The sequence below is a fragment of the Bombina bombina genome, chromosome 6, assembly GCF_027579735.1.
Source record: "Bombina bombina isolate aBomBom1 chromosome 6, aBomBom1.pri, whole genome shotgun sequence".
NCBI classification, from domain to species: domain Eukaryota; kingdom Metazoa; phylum Chordata; class Amphibia; order Anura; family Bombinatoridae; genus Bombina; species Bombina bombina.
In genome coordinates, this window is record NC_069504.1 from 722,174,508 (window position 1) to 722,196,265 (window position 21,758).

Here is a 21,758-nt window from a genome sequence, read left to right on the forward strand (position 1 = left end):
TAGCGCTAATTTTGGAAAAAAATGGTTTGGAAATAGCAAAGTGCTACTTGTATTTATGGCCCTATAACTTGCAAAAAAAGCAAAGAACATGTAAACATTGGGTATTTCTAAACTCAGGACAAAATTTAGAAACTATTTAGCATGGGTGTTTTTTGGTGGTTTTAGATATGTAACAGATTTTGGGGGTCAAAGTTAGAAAAAGTGTGTTTTTTTCCATTTTTCCTCATATTTTATCATTTTTTTTATAGTAAATTATAAGATATGATGAAAATAATGGTATCTTTAGAAAGTCAATTTAATGGCGAGAAAAACGGTATATAATATGTGTGGGTACAGTAAATGAGTAAGAGGAAAATTACAGCTAAACACAAACACCTCAAAAATGTAAAATTAGCCTTGGTCCCAAACGGACAGAAAATGGAAAAAAGCTGTGGTCATTAAGGGGTTAAAGAATATTCTACTTCAAACCTCTTAAGTGTTTTCAATTGAATTAAAGATTGCAGATAAATATAATACAATAAGTTAAATAAACATTACAATACTGCTCCATAAAACAGCTGCAATGATTGTATAATCCAGTGGTGTGTCATTAAACTTCATTAGATTAAATCTATGACCATATCATTAGCACTAGATTATGGTGAGAAAAATTAATATTAGGTAATTGGTTAGCCCATTGCACAATGTGTGTTCTAAGGGAAAATTAACAATTGAAGAAATAAAATAACTGCAGAGTCAAATTCTTGGACTGTACAATAACCAAGAATGCTTCTAACTTCCTTCAGTCTTAGAAAACTACAGCCTGCAGGAAGGGACAAAAAGTGTCATGATACACAGAGCCTCTTTCTAATCTCGAAATACAATGTAAAACAATGAAACTGTTTTTTCATTTTAAAGTCATACACTTATGTCCTTGGTTGAGGCTGTTAAAAGAGATCTTAATTACATAAGTCACCAAAGGAGTTGATAATATTGATTGCTCATTCAATGAAGCAGAATGAATAAAAGCCCATTTTGTTGAAGTTGATATCTCATAAAAAAAAACTAATATATATATATATTGCAACTTGCACAATCTGTATCGATGTGTACATTGAGTTGCAAGTTAAAGGGTCAGTGTAGTAAAAATTAAACATTCATGATTCAGATAGAGCACGCCATTTTAAACAACTTTCCAGTTTGCTTTTATAATCAAATTTGCTTTGTTCACTTGGTTTTCTTTTTTGAAAGCTAAACCTAGGTAGACTCAAACTGATTTCTAAGCTGTTGAAGGCTGCCTCTTATCCTGGTGTATTTTGACAGTTCTTCACAGTTAGAAAGTGCTAGTTCATAGTGTGTCATATAGATAATATAATGCTCAGTCCCATGGAGTTAGTTATGAGTCAGCACTGATTGGCTAAAATGCCAGTCTGTCAAAAGCACTGAGATAAGGGAGCAGTCTACAGTGGCTTAGATACAAGGTAATCACAAAGGTAAAAAGTTTACTAATATAACTGTGTTGGGGGGGTGGAGCCGACAGTCGAGGAGATCAGACGTGCATTATGAGAGCTCCTGACTTTAGTTAACTTTTTTGGGGACTACTAACCAGAATCTATAGATACTTGAGACTCATCTATAAGATATGTTTGGTATCATCAGCTACCAATAACAGGGGAGATCCTAGAACTTGGACTATGCCCGCATTTTGATCTAAACTCTATAAATACACCACGCGGCTATAACCAAATGCACCCGTTCCACCATAGAAGCAAGGGACACTTGAGATATAACGGATCTGGCATATCCTACTCCAAGCCTCACTATGGAAGCTGCTGCCACAGTGTTACAAGCTCTACTCTCGAATCTAGAGAAATCACTCCTACGAGAGTTGAGTTCCTTAACCCAGATCAACGGTCCTGACAACACTATAATAGATGAGGAAGCAAAAAGTACAAGGCCTCTGTTCTAAACTAACCTTAAACTGCAGTCTCTGGACATTACACCTAATGGAGAGGACCACATGGATCTACCATTAGAACTACATAGAATGGAGAATACCAGTCCTTCCCCACTTACCTGCATGCAGAGAGAAGGAGCTGAGGCCCAGAGGCGGGACTTCCCTCTTTTGGGGGCACACTGGCTGAGAATGGCGAAGGTGGAAGGAGAAGTAATAGACAAGTTGATGGTCATATGGGACTGGGCGTGGGAAGCTGATAGATATACACTGCCCAGTTGATCGCTACAAAAGCGGAGGTTGCTGGCCGGCCTGTTCAGGGAGTTACAGTGCGGGGATCAGATTCCTTCTGAGACCAGATTGGAAGTGTACCGGCTGTGTCACATGGAGTTATTTACTGCCGTGAGTCCAGGAGCTCGAGACAGAGGGCATGATGCAATATGGAGGTATTTTTTAACTCTGGCTATGATACCTGACACAGCAAGATGGGCTACACCTGACATACTGCTGGAGATCTCCTATGAAACAGCGCCAGTGTACTGGAGTACTGGTGTGGGGTAGGATATTAGACCCCAGGTGAATGTGATTGCATCAATTGCTTAGAACCCAAACTGACCAGCTCTTTTCTCTACTTAAAGGACCTTTCCATGAAGACCATTAGGTCTGACATTTTGGAACATTGGACATATGTGAGAACTTTGGTTAAACTGATAGTTGCATTCCACTCAAAGTTATTTGAATTTGCTCATTACAGTAATACAGATATGTAACCCTAAAAGGGATACTAATTGTATCTTCCTAAGCTTGACCGGTTAAAGTTCATAGTTAGTTTACTATTTATTTGGAATTAATCTAGACTCTCACTTTTAGCTAAGGTTACATAATTAAGGGGGCTGTAAATGCCCCTAATTTCTAATTGTTTATAGTTCTGTGAGCTGATACTTGTTCTCTCACATATTTCTAAACCAGTACTGTACCATATACACCGATATAGTAACATTCTCATGGACTCACAGACTTGTTAATATTCAATATATCTTATATATGTATAAATTGAAGACAATATGTTAGAGACACTTGGTTCCCTTGCCTGTTAACTAGCTGGCACATAATGATATTGGGTAAACTCACTCGACCGAACGAGCCTTAATAATAGAGTTCTAGAACTAGTATTGGGTGAAGTTTAAAATAACCTGATTGGCCCTTAAGCAATACTCTGAAGATATGGGACATATGTACTTGGTAACTTTGTTATCTGTTGTTAGATTACATTTCTATGATGTAGACACTATATATTTGCATTTGTTCACTGGTTTTAATGTTTCTGCAATAAATAGCAAAAGTATCAAGGAAGGATTATCAGGTATTCCCCCTATTTTTTCTTAATTCGGAACTTACCTCTGGATAAGTTAAGTTTACCTATATTTTTAGTATTTAGGGGTAACCTAAAAGCCACTTAAATTGTATGCCGAATAGGATAGACATGCCTGTTACAATCACAAACTCCTGCTTAGGTTGTGTATATAGGAACAGCCTGTTCTACTTTAACTGTTTGGGTTCGGGCTCATAATACAAATACTAGCATATGCATCACTGCATACTACTTTACTGAGCTGCCGCTGCCGAGGCAGCACAACATGACTTATTTTGTATGAAGTGTCCGTGATGTTTAGATAGTATTGGGAAACTGCAAGGAGTCTCTGACTTAACATGTAACCTTTCCCATATATATATTAAACCTGCTCCCAGTGTTAGGAAATTGACAAGCCATGTGTTAAGATACTGATAAGTTAAGAGATACCTAACAGTAATCCATATACATAGTTATACCTGATACTACCTATTGTGACCATATTCCTATACTAGATTATCTTCTATTTTTGTTGCTTACTATGAGTAATTTTGATTGTGATACCCAGTTGGTTTGAGTACTGACAGGATATAAAGCTCATAGCTCCGCACCTAATACACCATAGTTTTTATTTTGGGCATTTTTATGGCCGATGAGGGATTCTATTCCGGTATTTTGCATTAATTTGCTCGGAATGCCCAATTTATAAAACTTCCAAATATTTTTCTGAGAGCGGCAACTTTTTGTATAATATCTTCCTTCTCGCTATGTTAAACTGGTATTATGATATTATAGCGTCTATTGAGATTATTCTCTACCCTCGCTGAATGTTACTTTAACTTTTTTGCCAAAGCATCTCCGCGTTCCCCCACTCCAAAGGACTTACATTGTAAGTATAGGAAAATATATCTTAAAGAACTCCCACATCTATATGTCTTTATTTGTTATATACCCCCTATTATATCCTCAAGCCATTATATAAAAATACTAGAGGTCCAAGAGCAGACCACTACTTTCTACAAGAGGTATAACTTTCTCTAGTTTATCTTTTACATTCTACACTAGGGGAAAATGATAAGATCTACATCACCTTGAAAACTGTGACCAAAAATAAATGAAAAGAGGTTTGACTGTGAATACATAGGTTACTTACCTAATAATTAATATGTTTGTGTGTTAAAATGTTATATTTTACCTATAAGATATAGGGGCCCATTTATCAAGCTCTGAACGGAGCTTGAAGGCTCGTGTTTCTGGCGAGTCTTCAGACTCGCCAGAAACACCAAATATGAAGCAGCGTTCTAAAGATCACTGCTCCATAACCCTGTACGCCTGCTCTGAGCAGGCGGACAGGAATCGCCACAATACAACCTGATCAAGTGCGATCGGGTTGATGGACACCCCCCTGCTGGCGGCTGATTGGCTGCGAGTCTGCAGGCGGCGTTGCACCAGCAGCTCTTGTGAGCTGCTGGTGCAATGCTGAATACTAAGAGAGTGTATTGCTCTCCGCATTCAGCGATGTCTGTCGGACCTGATCCGCACTGCTGGATCAGGTCCGACAGACATTTGATAAATGGGCCCCAATAGCTGCACATTGGTGACATTTTGCACCATCCGGATGCTAATACTTGGACATATGTTTGTGTCACTGATTATATTGTAACCTCACCACTGTTTATGTACTGTATAATCTCAAATAAAAACTTTAAAAAAAAATAAACATATATAACTGTGTTGGTTGTGCAAAACTGGAGAATGGGTAATAAAGGGAATATCTATCTTTTTTAAACAACAAGAATTTTCAAGTAGACTGTCCTTTTAAGCTCCCTTATAATTAATAGAGCCACATCTATGTCATAACCTTTCACTTCTGTGCATAGAGTAAAGGATCCTGCAATCTTAAAAAATCATTTAAATCTTTTTATAAGAACAAAACAAAATAAAAAAATATATAAATGGGACTTTAACACAGTTTACTCTAACATATGCAAAAATAAATAACCTTGAAAATAGTTATAGAGAAATAAAAGAAAAAGAAGATCTTTGTAATCTTTGAAATTGAGAGCCCTTAAAATAAAACACTTCATGTGGGAAGTAGAACTCTGCATGTTGAGCAAAGTTTTAATTTTAACATTCTAATATTTTATAAATAAATAAATAAATAAATAAATTCTGACTATGCCTATATCATGCCCATGGAATACACATGGCTAGCCAATGAAGACACATTTGTTAAAAGTTATATAAACCACTTTGCAAGTTGTTGGTGTCATGTTCAGTGGATTACTTAAGGGTTGCTATGGCACCAGCATCTTTTTATGATGCTATTGCTACTAATATAATTATTTCACATTGGGCTTGCAGCATCGTCAATAGACAGATAGATAAATAGATAGATAGACAGATAGATGTCAATACAAATTAGACACAAAATGCTCTTACATATAAAAACATTTCTAAAAAAAATTTGAATGACAATGTATCAAGTTAAAATGTATGTAGAAAACTTAATGGTGCAGGATAGCCTAAATAAATTGGCACCAGGTAGAAATAATTAGAGCTGTAGCACATAGACCGGGTGCCGGAATAGATAGCTCAGCATGCATTGTGACTGAGCTCTGTAGCAACCCTAGGGTTGCAGGTTCAATCCCCAGAGAGGTCCACTCAACCTTTCATCCTTCTGAGGTTGATAAAATGAGCAGCGCCTTGAGACAAATTACGGGTGATTAGCCGTGCTTTACAAGTACACAATACATACAAGATGCACATATAGTACAAAAGTCATATACATCCAACAGGTTATCACCTGAAAATGCCAGATGAACTTAAGAGAGTTAGCCTTCTGCTCAATCCAATTACCCAGCCAAGGACTCCAAGGCAGGAATCAGCGTAAGGAGTAGGCAGGGCTATGTCCTGACCAAAATAGACACCAGCATGAGCTGGGTGCATCAAATTTTCACTCATCCGGTAGCGTGTCAAACGTATGCTCCTCGGTGCGGTCTAGTTCTAAGCAGCAGTGAGCCGTGGTATAAGCATAGAGGAGAGGACTCCCGGTCTCCTCTTTTTCCTAACACTCACACAGTGCCCGCTAGCACATGACCTTACATCCACCAATAGGAACCTGTGGCTTCTCAGAGTGTGAGAAAAAATATATATTAATTCCCAGTAGCAGATTGGCTTCTTGTGAAGGAGTGGATACTCCACTATCCACTAAACGTAATACAAGCAAGAAAAGGAAGTCCAAAAGAAGCCTGAAGATAAAAAGTAGTGTAACTTTATAGTTTCAGATTAAAAAATCACAGGAAACTACAGGAAACATGATGGTTATTCCATGGCAGCAAAAAAGTCTGACCGGTTTCGGTCTAGCAGACTGTAATCATAGACAGACGGTAATCATAGACTATGATTATGGTCTGCTAGAACAAAACCGGTCAGACTTTTTGCTGCCATGAAATAACCATCATGTTTCCTGTGATTTTTTAATCTGAAACAATAAAGTTACGCTACTTATTATCTTCAGGCTTTTTTTTTGGACTTCCTTTTTTTGCTTGTAATGTATTAAGTTATTGCACGTCAGGTTAGTGCACCCTCAGAGCTTTGGTTAACTGTTTCACGAAACAAAAAATTGTAATGAAACACATCAAAAATACATTATAAAGTACACTTAGGAGTAGATTTATGAAATGTCGGACGGACATGATTTGCTGTGGTGTACATGTCTGCCCGACATCGCTAAATGCCGACAGCATACTCTGTTGGCATTATCATTGCACAAGCCCCCTGCAATGCCGCCTCCTGCATATTCGCGGCCGCTAGCAGGGGGTGTCAATCATCCCGATTGTATCCCATCGGGATGATTGCTGTCCGCCACCTCAGAGGTGGTGGTGAATGAGTTAAGGAGCAGCGGTCTTGCGACTGCTGATTCTTAACTTTTGTTTCCGGAAACAGCTGCATCTGCAGCATAATAAATCTACCCATTATACTCATAATCACACCATCTAATAAAAATGATTTCTAAAAAATATTGCATGAAAAATGTTATAAGGGCTCAAAGAAATGACGTCTCATTCATACCTTGGAGCCCTTCGCAGTAAAATACCTTGAGACATGCAATATGATTTCTATTCATTTTTAATGTTTTTAATGTGTTTTGAATAGAAATACTTGAAATTTACATGTACTTCACTACAAAAGAAAATGTTCTTTTTATTTTAAAATAATGATTTCTATACATATCTATATATACAATATATATATTTGTATATATCTATATTTGTAAATATGCATAGATATATAGGAATAGATATATATTTTACAAAACATAACCATATATATATTTATAGAAGTATATATTTTTTATAAGAAAACAAAACTTTCTTCTATGTGGGGAATATAGGAATGCAAAGTTTTCCTAACACACAGAGGCCTATTTATCAAGCTGTCAACTGCAAATACGCTGGAATTCTGCAGCGTAATTGTGGCGAGCCTGATTTGCCCTATTTATCAAAGCCTACAGACCGGCAAAAGTTGAAATTTGTGACGTAACATACGATCTGCCGGTCTCAGTCCGACACAGATCAATGCTAACGTCATTGCAGATGTTCCGAATACAAATTCGACAATATCTGACAACTTTTGCAAGTAATCAAACTACTACCAGGTACGCTCGCCACTATTCCGGCCAAGCGTGCCTGGTTTTCAATCCGCCACCCTGGAGGCCGAGGATGCCATAGGAATCAATGGGAGTCTGAAAGCAGTGAAAGCTTATGTTCGATGCTGCCAGATATCCCATTGATTTCTATGCTAGAATAAAAGTTACGTTTACACCTAACACCCTAACATAAGCCCTGAGTCTAAACACCCCTAATCTGCCGTCCCGACATCGCTGCCACGTACATAATGTTATTAACCCCTATCCCGCCACTCCTGGACCCTGCCGCAACTAAATAAATGTATTAACCCCTATCCTGCCGCTCCCGGACTCCGCTGCAACTAAATAAACGTATTAACCCCTAAACCCCTGGCCTCCCACATCACTACCACTTACTAAACCTATTAACCCCTAAACCGCCAGTCCCCCACATCGCCATAAACTAAATTAAGCTATTAACCCCTAAACCTAACAACCCGCTAACTTTTCATTAAATATTAACTCATCCCTATCTTATAATACATTTAAACTTACCTTTAGAATTAAAATAAAATATATTAAACTATTAATTAACCTACCCTAACTATTATACTAAAATTACATTAAACTATATTAAACTATTAATTAATCTACCCTTCCTATTATACTAAAATTACCTGAAATTACATTAAACTATATTAAACTAGTCATTAACCTACCCTATTATTCTAAAATTACATTAAACTAACAATTAAATTAACTATATAACATTTTTAAAAACCTAGCCCTACTCAAGTTATTTAAATCTACTATAAATAAAAAACACTGTTACACAAAATAAAAAACACTAAGTTACACAAAATAAAAAATAAATTATCAAATATTTAAACTAATTACACCTAATCTAAAAGCCCTATCAAAATAATAAAGCCCCCCCAAAGTAAAAAAAAAACCCTAGCCTACAATAAACTACCAATGGCCCTTAAAAGGGCTTTTTGCGGGCATTGCCCCAAAGAAATCAGCTCTTTTACCTGTAAAAAAAAATGCAAACAACCCCCAAACAGTAAAACCCACCACCCACACAACCAAACCCCCCAAATAAAAACCTATCTAAAAAACCTAAACTCCCCATTGCCATGAAAAGGGCATTTGTATGGGGATTGCCCTTAAAAGGGCATTTAGCTCTTTTTCCACGCAAAGTCCCTAACCTAAAATTAAAACCCACCCAATAAACCCTTAAAAAAACCTAACACTAACCCCCGAAGATCCACTTGCAGATCCACTTGCAGTTTTTGAAGACCCGACATCCATCCTCAACGAAGCAGCAGAAGTCCTCAGCGAAGCCGGCAGAAGTTATCATCCAAGCGTGCCGAAGTCTTCATCCAAGCTGGCAGAAGTCTTCATACAGACGGCATCTTCTATCTTTATCCATCCGGCGTGGAGAGGTTCCATCTTCAAGACATTCGGAGCAGATCATCCTTTTCTTCCGACGTCTTCTGAAGAATGAAGTTTCCCTTTAAATGACGTCATCCAAGACGGCGTCCCTTACATTCCAATTAGCTGATAGAATTCTATCAGCCAATCGGAATTAAGATAGAAAAAATCCTATTGGCTGTTGCAATCAGCCAATAGGATTTAACTTTCATCCTATTGGCTGATCCAATCAGCCAATAGGATTGAGCTCTCATTCTATTGGCTGATTGAAATAGCCAATAGAATGCAAGCTCAATCCTATTGGCTGATTGGATCAGCCAATAGGATGAAAGCTCGCATTCTATTGGCTGATTGGAATAGCCAATAGAATGCAAGCTCAATCCTGATTGCAACAGCCAATAGGATTTTTTCCACCTTAATTCCAATTGGCTCAAAGAATTCTATCAGCCAATCGGAATCTAAGAGACGCCATCTTGGATGACATCATTTAAAGGAAACTTCATTCTTCAGCGGTGATCATAAGAAGAGGATGCTCCGTGCCGGATGTCTTGAAGATGGAGCCGCTCTGCGCCGGATGGATGAAGATAGAAGATGCCGTCTTGATGAAGACTTCTGCCCAGTTGGATGAAGACTTCTGTAATTAGTTTAAATATTTGATAATTTATTTTTTATTTTGTGTAACAGTGTTTTTTATATTGTGTAACTTAGTGTTTTTTATTTTGTACAACTTAGTTTTTTGAAACTTAGTTATATTTAATAGTAGATTTAAATAATTTGAGTAGGGTTAGGTGTTTAAATATGTAATATAGTTAATTTAATTTCTAGTTTAATGTAATTTTAGTATAATAGGGTAGGTTAATGAATAGTTTAATATAGTTTAATGTAATTTAATGTAATTTTAGTATAATAGGTAGGGTAGATTAATTAATAGTGTAATATAGTTTAATTTAATTTTAGTATAATAGTTAGGGTAGGTTAATTAAAAGTTTAATATATTTTATTTTAATTCTAAAGGTAAGTTTAAATGTATTATAAGATAGGGATGTTGTTATTTTAATGTAAAGTTAGCGGGTTGTTAGGTTTAGGGGTTAATAGCTTAATTTAGTTTATGGCGATGTGGGGGGCTGGCGGTTTTGGGGTTAATAGGTTTAGTAATTGTTAGTGATGTGGGAGGCCAGGGGTTTAGGGGTGAATACATTTATTTAGTTGCGATGGGCTCCGGGAGCAGCGGGATAGGGGTTAATACCTTTATTAAAGTTGCGGCGGGGTCCAGGAGCGGCGGGATAGGGGTTAAACATTTTAGTATAGTGGCGGTGTTTAGTGACACAGTATAAATAAAGTTGGGAAAAAGCCGAATAGCAGCGAGATCGATGACTGTTAGTTAACAACAGTCCGATGCTCATCGCCTGTACTTGGTGCACAGCATTTTGTCAGCTTTTTTGATAAATAAGGAAAGCGTATTTAGGTCCACGGCCGCAATGGTAGGTGAGTGTATTAGTGCCGGCGAATGCAGCACAGTTGACGGCTTGATAAATAGGCCTCACAGTGTCAACTTGGCATGCAAGCAATAACTGTTTTTTTTTGTAGTGTACCCCATAGAAGTCTATCAGGAAAATGGGTTAGCGCGGTCCTGAAGTTAGAGTGCATTGGTCTTTTGTTTACACGCTAACTTTTTAACTTCAACTTGTAATACGTGCGTGCTCATTTTTTACTTCGAGTGCGAGCGATCGAAAAATGAAATTGGCACGCCAATTTATTTCCAATTCTATTTATTTTTAAGTTTGCATTATTTTTATCATAATGTTTAAAAACTGTATGCCAAATTTCGTGTTTTTGTTGTTTCAAAGTTTATTTAGCAAGTATACCTTTTTTTTTATTAATATAGCCTTGAAAATTGTTTTAAATTACTTTCAGGTACTTTAGTGGAGGTTGCACAAATCGTAAATTTTTTAGTTACATGGTATTTCTTCAGTGAAAGTAAGGGTTTCTGTTTAAATACCTCTCTAGTAAATAGGATAGCCTGAGGTCTCAGGAGTGCTTTCTTTTTTTTTAGACAAGCAATGTATAATAATGCATTTATATAGAATACCCTTTTTGCTGCAAGAAGTCAGGTTTTATTTTGGTTGTGTTTAGCTATTTAGCAACTAAAGCCTGACTTACAAGCTTTTTATATTATTCTTCTATAGTTTATGGAATTATTATGACAAAGTACAGTTATACTTGTAAAAATACCAACAAAAAAGTTATAAGGGCTCAAATATATGAGGTCTCAGGTGTCAGAAAAAAAAGGCAGGCTAAGGACTTTAACATAGCGATACATACAACCACGTCTAAATATGTATCTTTATGAATGAATATATATAACATAATTTATGTAAGAACTTACCTGATAAATTCATTTCTTTCATATTAACAAGAGTCCATGAGCTAGTGACGTATGGGATATACATTCCTACCAGGAGGGGCAAAGTTTCCCAAACCTTAAAATGCCTATAAATACACCCCTCACCACACCCACAAATCAGTTTAACGAATAGCCAAGAAGTGGGGTGATAAGAAAAAAAGTGCGAAGCATATAAAATAAGGAATTGGAATAATTGTGCTTTATACAAAAAAATCATAACCACCACAAAAAAGGGTGGGCCTCATGGACTCTTGTTAATATGAAAGAAATGAATTTATCAGGTAAGTTCTTACATAAATTATGTTTTCTTTCATGTAATTAACAAGAGTCCATGAGCTAGTGACGTATGGGATAATGACTACCCAAGATGTGGATCTTTCCACACAAGAGTCACTAGAGAGGGAGGGATAAAATAAAGACAGCCAATTCCTGCTGAAAATAATCCACACCCAAAATAAAGTTTAACGAAAAACATAAGCAGAAGATTCAAACTGAAACCGCTGCCTGAAGAACTTTTCTACCAAAAACTGCTTCAGAAGAAGAAAATACATCAAAATGGTAGAATTTAGTAAAAGTATGCAAAGAGGACCAAGTTGCTGCTTTGCAGATCTGGTCAACCGAAGCTTCATTCCTAAACGCCCAGGAAGTAGATACTGACCTAGTAGAATGAGCTGTAATTCTCTGAGGCGGAATTTTACCCGACTCAACATAGGCAAGATGAATTAAAGATTTCAACCAAGATGCCAAAGAAATGGCAGAAGCTTTCTGGCCTTTCCTAGAACCGGAAAAGATAACAAATAGACTAGAAGTCTTACGGAAAGATTTCGTAGCTTCAACATAATATTTCAAAGCTCTAATAACATCCAAAGAATGCAACGATTTCTCCTTAGAATTCTTAGGATTAGGACATAATGAAGGAACCACAATTTCTCTACTAATGTTGTTGGAATTCACAACTTTAGGTAAAAATTCAAAAGAAGTTCGCAACACCGCCTTATCCTGATGAAAAATCAGAAAAGGAGACTCACAAGAAAGAGCAGATAATTCAGAAACTCTTCTAGCAGAAGAGATGGCCAAAAGGAACAAAACTTTCCAAGAAAGTAATTTAATGTCCAATGAATGCATAGGTTCAAACGGAGGAGCTTGAAGAGCTCCCAGAACCAAATTCAAACTCCATGGAGGAGAAATTGACTTAATGACAGGTTTTATACGAACCAAAGCTTGTACAAAACAATGAATATCAGGAAGAATAGCAATCTTTCTGTGAAAAAGAACAGAAAGAGCGGAGATTTGTCCTTTCAAAGAACTTGCGGACAAACCCTTATCTAAACCATCCTGAAGAAACTGTAAAATTCTCGGTATTCTAAAAGAATGCCAAGAAAAATGATGAGAAAGACACCAAGAAATATAAGTCTTCCAGACTCTATAATATATCTCTCGAGATACAGATTTACGAGCCTGTAACATAGTATTAATCACGGAGTCAGAGAAACCTCTTTGACCAAGAATCAAGCGTTCAATCTCCATACCTTTAAATTTAAGGATTTCAGATCCGGATGGAAAAAAGGACCTTGCGACAGAAGGTCTGGTCTTAACAGAAGAGTCCATGGTTGGCAAGATGCCATCCGGACAAGATCCGCATACCAAAACCTGTGAGGCCATGCCGGAGCTATTAGCAGAACAAACGAGCATTCCCTCAGAATCTTGGAGATTACTCTTGGAAGAAGAACTAGAGGCGGAAAGATATAGGCAGGATGATACTTCCAAGGAAGTGATAATGCATCCACTGCCTCCGCCTGAGGATCCCGGGATCTGGACAGATACCTGGGAAGTTTCTTGTTTAGATGAGAGGCCATCAGATCTATCTCTGGGAGCCCCCACATTTGAACAATCTGAAGAAATACCTCTGGGTGAAGAGACCATTCGCCCGGATGCAACGTTTGGCGACTGAGATAATAAGCTTCCCAATTGTCTACACCTGGGATATGAACCGCAGAGATTAGACAGGAGCTGGATTCCGCCCAAACCAAAATTCGAGATACTTCTTTCATAGCCAGAGGACTGTGAGTCCCTCCTTGATGATTGATGTATGCCACAGTTGTGACATTGTCTGTCTGAAAACAAATGAACGATTCTCTCTTCAGAAGAGGCCAAAACTGAAGAGCTCTGAAAATTGCACGGAGTTCCAAAATATTGATCGGTAATCTCACCTCCTGAGATTCCCAAACTCCTTGTGCCGTCAGAGATCCCCACACAGCTCCCCAACCTGTGAGACTTGCATCTGTTGAAATTACAGTCCAGGTCGGAAGAACAAAAGAAGCCCCCTGAATTAAACGATGGTGATCTGTCCACCACGTTAGAGAGTGTCGAACAATCGGTTTTAAAGATATTAATTGATATATCTTCGTGTAATCCCTGCACCATTGGTTCAGCATACAGAGCTGAAGAGGTCGCATGTGAAAACGAGCAAAGGGGATCGCGTCCGATGCAGCAGTCATAAGACCTAGAATTTCCATGCATAAGGCTACCGAAGGGAATGATTGAGACTGAAGGTTTCGACAAGCTGTAATCAATTTTAGACGTCTCTTGTCTGTTAAAGACAGAGTCATGGACACTGAATCTATCTGGAAACCCAGAAAGGTTACCCTTGTTTGAGGAATCAAAGAACTTTTTGGTAAATTGATCCTCCAACCATGATCTTGAAGAAACAACACAAGTCGATTCGTATGAGACTCTGCTAAATGTAAAGACTGAGCAAGTACCAAGATATCGTCCAAATAAGGAAATACCACAATACCCTGTTCTCTGATTACAGACAGAAGGGCACCGAGAATCTTTGTGAAAATTCTTGGAGCTGTAGCAAGGCCAAACGGTAGAGCCACAAATTGGTAATGCTTGTCTAGAAAAGAGAATCTCAGGAACTGATAATGATCTGGATGAATCGGAATATGCAGATATGCATCCTGTAAATCTATTGTGGACATATAATTCCCTTGCTGAACAAAAGGCAATATAGTCCTTACAGTTACCATCTTGAACGTTGGTATCCTTACATAACAATTCAATAATTTTAGATCCAGAACTGGTCTGAAGGAATTCTCCTTCTTTGGTACAATGAAGAGATTTGAATAAAACCCCATCCCCTGTTCCGGAACTGGAACTGGCATAATTACTCCAGCCAACTCTAGATCTGAAACACAATTCAGAAATGCTTGAGCTTTCACTGGATTTACTGGGACACGGGAAAGAAAAAATCTCTTTGCAGGAGGTCTCATCTTGAAACCAATTCTGTACCCTTCTGAAACAATGTTCTGAATCCAAAGATTGTGAACAGAATTGATCCAAATTTCTTTGAAAAAACGTAACCTGCCCCCTACCAGCTGAACTGGAATGAGGGCCGTACCTTCATGTGAACTTAGAAGCAGGCTTTGCCTTTCTAGCAGGCTTGGATTTATTCCAGACTGGAGATGGTTTCCAAACTGAAACTGCTCCTGAGGACGAAGGATCAGGCTTTTGTTCTTTGTTGAAACGAAAACGATTGTTAGCCCTGTTTTTACCTTTAGATTTTTTATCCTGTGGTAAAAAAGTTCCTTTCCCACCAGTAACAGTTGAAATAATAGAATCCAACTGAGAACCAAATAATTTGTTTCCCTGGAAAGAAATGGAAAGTAGAGTTGATTTAGAAGCCATATCAGCATTCCAAGTCTTAAGCCATAAAGCTCTTCTGGCTAAGATAGCCAGAGACATAAACCTAACATCAACTCTAATAATATCAAAAATGGCATCACAGATAAAATTATTAGCATGCTGGAGAAGAATAATAATATCATGAGAATCACGATTTGTTACTTGTTGCGCTAGAGTTTCCAACCAAAAAGTTGAAGCTGCAGCAACATCAGCCAATGATATAGCAGGTCTAAGAAGATTACCTGAACACAGATAAGCTTTTCTTAGAAAAGATTCAATTTTTCTATCTAAAGGATCCTTAAACGAGGTACCATCTGACGTAGGAATGGTAGTACGTTTAGCAAGGGTAGAAATAGCCCCATCAACTTTAGGGATTTTGTCCCAAAATTCTAACCTGTCAGGCGGAACAGGATATAATTGCTTAAAACGTTAAGAAGGAGTAAATGAATTACCCAATTTATCCCATTCTTTGGAAATTACTGCAGAAATAGCATTAGGAACAGGAAAAACTTCTGGAATAACCGCAGGAGCTTTAAAAACCTTATCCAAACGTATAGAATTAGTATCAAGAGGACTAGAATCCTCTATTTCTAAAGCAATTAGTACTTCTTTAAGTAAAGAGCGAATAAATTCCATCTTAAATAAATATGAAGATTTATCAGCATCAATCTCTGAGATAGAATCCTCTGAACCAGAAGAGTCCAAAGAATCAGAATGATGGTGATCATTTAAAAATTCATCTGTAGAGAGAGAAGATTTAAAAGACTTTTTACGTTTACTAGAAGGAGAAATAACAGACAAAGCCTTCTTTATAGATTCAGAAACAAAATCTCTTATGTTATCAGGAACATTCTGCACCTTAGATGTTGAGGGAACTGCAACAGGCAATGGTACATTACTAAAGGAAATATTATCTGCTTTAACAAGTTTGTCATGACAATTATTACAAACAACAGCTGGAGGAATAGCTACCAAAAGTTTACAGCAGATACACTTAGCTTTGGTAGATCCAGCCGGCAGTGATTTTCCTGTAGTATCTTCTGGCTCAGATGCAACGTGAGACATCTTGCAATATGTAAGAGAAAAAACAACATATAAAGCAAAATAGATCAAATTCCTTATAAGACAGTTTCAGGAATGGGAAAGAATGCCAAATATCAAGCTTCTAGCAACCAGAAGCAAATGAAAAATGAGACTGAAATAATGTGGAGACAAAAGCGACGCCCATATTTTTTAGCGCCAAATAAGACGCCCACATTATTTGGCGCCTAAATGCTTTTGGCGCCAAAAATGACGCCACATCCGGAACGCCGACATTTTTGGCGCAAAATAACGTCAAAAAATGACGCAACTTCCGGCGACACGTATGACGCCGGAAACGGAAAAGAATTTTTGCGCCAAAAAAGTCCGCGCCAAGAATGACGCAATAAAATGAAGCATTTTCAGCCCCCGCGAGCCTAACAGCCCACAGGCAAAAAAGTCAAATTTTTGAGTTAAGAAAAATATGATAATTCAATGCATAATCCCAAATATGAAACTGACTGTCTGAAAATAAGGAAAGTTGAACATTCTGAGTCAAGGCAAATAAATGTTTGAATACATATATTTAGAACTTTATAAATAAAGTGCCCAACCATAGCTTAGAGTGTCACAGAAAATAAGACTTACTTACCCCAGGACACTCATCTACATGTTTGTAGAAAGCCAAACCAGTACTGAAACGAGAATCAGTAGAGGAAATGGTAAATATAAGAGTATATCGTCGATCTGAAAAGGGAGGTAAGAGATGAATCTCTACGACCGATAACAGAGAACCTTATGAAATAGACCCCGTAGAAGGAGATCACTGCATTCAATAGGCAATACTCTCTTCACATCCCTCTGACATTCACTGCACGCTGAGAGGAAAACCGGGCTCCAACTTGCTGCGGAGCGCATATCAACGTAGAATCTAGCACAAACTTACTTCACCACCTCCCTTGGAGGCAAAGTTTGTAAAACTGATTTGTGGGTGTGGTGAGGGGTGTATTTATAGGCATTTTAAGGTTTGGGAAACTTTGCCCCTCCTGGTAGGAATGTATATCCCATACGTCACTAGCTCATGGACTCTTGTTAATTACATGAAAGAAATATATATATATATATATATAAAAGTGTCAAAAACGAAGTTGAAGCAAATGGTGCCAATTGCGGTTTAAACCGCAATTGGCACCATTTGCTTCAACTTCGTTTTTGACACTTTAACATTTATATCAGGACTAGCATTGGTGCTCAGTGGTTTATTGCTCCACACGATACCCCTAGTCAGCGTGGACAGCTAGACTTCCGATTGGAGGATCGCAGGACATCAACATTCCATTTGAGGAATCCAATCCATCCCATTGGACGGCCATCGACACGTGGTACGCCACGCACGCACAGACGCAATTTGAGCGTCCTTTACTTTGGAGACAACTGAGGCAAGAGTGCCGGGCTGAGAGCGGTCCTACAGCTTTGGAGTGCTGGACGGATTCAGGACAAGTAGAAGTACTCCTTTACAATAGCGGTAAGTGGGCATAACCGCACAGCGGTTCACTTTGCATAATGGCTATGGAAGTTTAATAATAATAAGACCCATACCTGCTACATAATTTAATAGGAGGCTTCTTGTTAACACCCGGTATACCGGATTTGGGACTGCTATTCTCTTGTTGGTTAATAAGGAAGTGCTATGGGCGATCGCTACTAGGGGTCAACGTTATAAGATTATAATTGTGATTTACATAAACGGACAGTTAGATTTGAGACTGGCAATTTTCTCTCTCTTTTGTATATATATATATATATATATATATATATACATATATATATATGTGTGTGTGTGTGTGTGTGTGTGTGTGTGTGTGTGTGTGTGTGTGTATGTATTTATATATGTATTTACAGACATATATACACATAAATACATATAAGTGCATTGGAGACCTTTGCAGTTAAGTTTATGAAAACTTGAAAAATCATATTTATGCAATATTCATATTTAATAAAGGTTTTACCTATGTATTTACTGTAAATATTTCACATTCCAATGTTCTGCGCACAAGTATTTCTAAATATATATTAATATATATATATATATATACAGGGAGTGCAGAATTATTAGGCAAGTTGTATTTTTGAGGATTAATTTTATTATTGATCAACAACCATGTTCTCAATGAACCCAAAAAACTCATTAATATCAAAGCTGAATATTTTTGGAAGTAGTTTTTAGTTTGTTTTTAGTTTTAGCTATTTTAGGGGGATATCTGTGTGTGCAGGTGACTATTACTGTGCATAATTATTAGGCAACTTAACAAAAAACAAATATATACCCATTTCAATTATTTCTTTTTACCAGTGAAACCAATATAACATCTCAACATTCACAAATATACATTTCTGACATTCAAAAACAAAACAAAAACAAATCAGTGACCAATATAGCCACCTTTCTTTGCAAGGACACTCAAAAGCCTGCCATCCATGGATTCTGTCAGTGTTTTGATCTGTTCACCATCAACATTGCGTGCAGCAGCAACCACAGCCTCCCAGACACTGTTCAGAGAGGTGTACTGTTTTCCCTCCTTGTAAATCTCACATTTGATGATGGACCACAGGTTCTCAATGGGGTTCAGATCAGGTGAACAAGGAGGCCATGTCATTAGATTTTCTTCTTTTATACCCTTTCTTGCCAGCCACACTGTGGAGTACTTGGACGCGTGTGATGGAGCATTGTCCTGCATGAAAATCATGTTTTTCTTGAAGGATGCAGACTTCTTCCTGTACCACTGCTTGAAGAAGGTGTCTTCCAGAAACTGGCAGTAGGACTGGGAGTTGAGCTTGACTCCATCCTCAACCCGAAAAGGCCCCACAAGCTCATCTTTGATGATACCAGCCCAAACCAGTACTCCACCTGCACCTTGCTGGCATCTGAGTCGGACTGGAGCTCTCTGCCCTTTACCAATCCAGCCACGGGCCCATCCATCTGGCCCATCAAGACACACTCTCATTTCATCAGTCCATAAAACCTTAGAAAAATCAGTCTTGAGATATTTCTTGGCCCAGTCTTGACGTTTCAGCTTGTGTGTCTTGTTCAGTGGTGGTCGTCTTTCAGCCTTTCTTACCTTGGCCATGTCTCTGAGTATTGCACACCTTGTGCTTTTGGGCACTCCAGTGATGTTGCAGCTCTGAAATATGGCCAAACTGGTGGCAAGTGGCATCTTGGCAGCTGCACGCTTGACTTTTCTCAGTTCATGGGCAGTTATTTTGCGCCTTGGTTTTTCCACACGCTTCTTGCGACCCTGTTGACTATTTTGAATGAAACGCTTGATTGTTCGATGATCACGCTTCAGAAGCTTTGCAATTTTAAGAGTGCTGCATCCCTCTGCAAGATATCTCACTATTTTTGACTTTTCTGAGCCTGATATAGGGTGTTGATGTCATTAGACCACACCCCTTCTCATTACAGAGATGCACATCACCTAATATGCTTAATTGGTAGTAGGCTTTCGAGCCTATACAGCTTGGAGTAAGACAACATGCATAAAGAGGATGATGTGGTCAAAATACTAATTTGCCTAATAATTCTGCACTCCCTGTATATATATATATATGTATATATCTATAACTGTATATAAATATAAATATATAGGTATAAATATATATTTGTGTAAAAAAACATCATATATATACAGTATCTCACAAAAGTGAGTACACCCCTCACATTTTTGTAAATATTTTATTATATCTTTTCATGTGACAACAATGAAGAAATTACACTTTGCTACAATGTAAAGTAGTGAGTGTACAGCCTGTATAACAGTGTAAATTTGCTGCCCCCTCAAAATAACTCAACACACAGCCATTACTGTCTAAACCGTTGGCAACAAAAGTGAGTACACCCCTAAGTGGAAATATCCAAATTGGGCCCAATTAGCCATTTTCCCTCCGTGTTGTCATGTGACTCGTTAGTGTTACAAGGTCTCAGGTGTGAATGGGGAGCAGGTGTGTTAAATTTGGTGTTATTGCTCTCACACTCTCTCATACTGGTCACTGGAAGTTCAACATGGCACCTCATGGCAAAAAACTCTCTGAGGATCTGAAAAAAAGAATTTTTGCTCTACATAAAGTATGGCCTAGGCTATAAGAAGATTGCCAAGACCCTGAAACTGAAGCTGCAGCATGGTGGGCAAGACCATACAGCGGTTTCACAGGACAGGTTCCACTCAGAACAGGCCTCACCATAGTCGACCAAAGAAGTTAAGTGCATGTGCTCAGCGTCATATCCAGAGGTTGTCTTTGGGAAATAGACATATGAGTGCTGCCAGAATTGCTGCAGAGGTTGAAGGGGTGGGGGGCAGCCTGTCAGTGCTCAGACCATATGCCACACATTGCGTCAAATTGGTCTGCATAGCTGTCGTCCCTGAAGGAAGTTTCTTCTAAAGATGATGCACAAGAAAACCTTCAAACAGTTTGCTGATGACAAGCAGAATAAGGACATGGATTACTGGAACCATGTCCTGTGGTCCGATAAGACCAAGATAAACTTATTTGGTTCAGATGGTGTCAAGCGTGTGTGGTAGCAACCAGGTGAGGAGCACAAAGACAAGTGTGTCTTGCCTACAGTCAAGCATGGTGGTGGGAGTGTCATGGTTTGGGCCTGCATGAGTGCTGCCAGCACTGGGAAGCTACAGTTCATTGAGGGAACCATGAATGCCAACATGTACTGTGACATACTGAAGTAGAGCATGATCCTCTCCCTTCTGAGACTGGGCCGCAGGGCAGTATTCCAACATGATAACGACCCCAAACACACCTCCAAGACAACCACTGCATTGCTAAAAAAGCTGAGGGTAAAGGTAATGGACTGGCCAAGCATGTCTCCAGACCTAAACCCTATTGAGCATCTGTGGGGCATTCTCAAACGGAAGGTGAGGGAGCGCAAGTTCTCTAACATCCACCAGCTCTGTGATGTCGTCATGGAGGAGTGGAAGAGGACTCCAGTGACAACCTGTGAAGCTCTGGTGAACTTCATGCCCAAGAGGGTTAAGGCAGTGCTGGAAAATAATGGTGGCCACACAAAATATTGACACGTTGGGCCCAATTTGGACATTTTTGGACAATGTGTACTTACTTTTGTTGCCAATGGTTTAGACATTAATGGCTGTGTGTTGAGTTATTTTGAGGGGACAGCACATTTACACTGTTATACAGGCTGTACACTCACTACTTTACATTGTAGCAAAGTGTCATTTCTTCAGTGTTGTCAAATGAAAAGATATAATAAAAAATTTACAAAAGT